Source organism: Geospiza fortis, unplaced genomic scaffold (assembly GCF_000277835.1).
Source record: "Geospiza fortis unplaced genomic scaffold, GeoFor_1.0 scaffold5, whole genome shotgun sequence".
NCBI classification, from domain to species: domain Eukaryota; kingdom Metazoa; phylum Chordata; class Aves; order Passeriformes; family Thraupidae; genus Geospiza; species Geospiza fortis.
This window is the reverse complement of record NW_005054421.1, coordinates 61900-63423: the sequence shown is the minus strand read 5'-3', so window position 1 is coordinate 63423 and position 1524 is coordinate 61900. Positions and strand designations below refer to the sequence as shown.

The window sequence follows — 1524 nt, the reverse complement described above, 5'->3', positions numbered from 1 at the left end:
ACAAGTAAAGTGCCTTCTACATCAATTTCTGCTGGCTCCAGTTTCTGCATTTTCACTCCAATAGCCACAATAAATTACAGTTACAGTGTAGCCAGCTTAGAATATGCAGGTACAGCCTGAAAATATGAACAGCAAACAGCTAGAGAGGATCCGTTGCTAGGAGCTCTGTTTCCTCTTAGTTTAGGACAAAATATTCACTGGTCAGGGTGTTCTGAAGGCACTTACAAACCAGAAGTGGCTCCAACTCAGGAGAATATCCAGACCTGGTGCTCCCCCACGTGGATGAGGGGAAAGGAAAAGTCCTTCTCTGCAGCAAGCTCATCGTCCCAGGGTCCTGACAGGTCCAGTTCTACATGGCATCCAAGAAATGGGGTTCTCAAGTTTAAAAACCTGTTACTGCATGTTTTACCCTCTAAGAAATAAAAATGCAAAAGCATATGTTAGGAATGGATTAATTAATTAGTCCTTCATGCAAAGCAGATTAGTCTAATATTTTGTAATTTTGAAGTAGTCTTTGCACCTATAACTATTACTCAACTGTTTTTCTTCAACCTCTTTCTATTTGGAACTCATAAAATTGATGTATTTTGCTAGGCCATCCACCAAAAGAAAAAAAGGCCGGGAAAGCAGTGAACAAGAGAAACAAAGAATAAGTTTAGATAAATATGAGGAATGGGAACAGTATATAGAAGATTTTTTCTTCATTCAATAGATGGTTTAGCAGAAAAATGGTGACCTCAAACACTGAGAGCTTACAGTAAAATATAAAACCTCTTATAAATAATGGACTAAGAACAAAATGAACTGAAGCCCAGACTAAATTAAACATCTCACTTTTAATTCATCACTCTCTCAGAGTTGTTTTGAATTTAGTTTTGTTTAGAGTGTGAAAGAAAACGTTGAAGGTATTTCTCACCCTCTACAGTTAAGACACCAGGATATCACATTTGAAAACAACTTAGAAATACAGTGAGCAGTTCCTCAGAGACAGGATCTAATCATAAACATAAGCTGGACATGCAGGCATGAACTTTTCTATATGTCTACATGAGCTGTTTATGTAAGAAATTTGTCTTTAGTAAGACTGTTCAAACACACAGACTTTCAGAACTAAGAATGAGTCAAACTCTAGGGAAAAAGCATTCTTCGTATGCTAAAATTTCAAATAGCTCATGACAAGCCCTGTTATCCCTGCTTTGTAAGGGTTTGAATTGAGTAAAAATCCTCCTTTCCCCATCGTTTGAGAGTTTGAAAAAAAACCCACTTCTTTTCTGCTAATTTAGGGGATTAAATTGAAGGGAATAAGGGGAGAACACATTTATTTGCCATTGTATTGGTTTAAGGTGAGGTGAACACGCCCTGTTGCTGCAGTGTCGGGGTTCAGTTGCAGGAAGCTGCAGCTCCGGCAGTGTTTGCAGGGCTGTAATCGGGCTGTGCCGCTGCATTTGAGGGCGCTTCTTGTGCCCGCGGCTCGGCCCGGAACGTTCCCGCTCGGGAGCGCAGCTGGCGCGGGCTGGGCAGCCG

General features: G+C 40.6%; 1 long non-coding RNA gene across 1 annotated transcript in view; it reads right to left on the bottom strand.

Moving 5' to 3' along the window:
- Nucleotides 1–366: 366 nt before the first annotated feature.
- The window catches only part of LOC115948525, a 4375-nt gene continuing 3217 nt past the window's right edge, over nt 367–1524 (bottom strand). Inside the window, exon 3 of the long non-coding RNA XR_004082343.1 lies at nt 367–412. This is a non-coding gene — a long non-coding RNA (uncharacterized LOC115948525). The remainder of the gene's footprint in view (nt 413–1524) is intronic.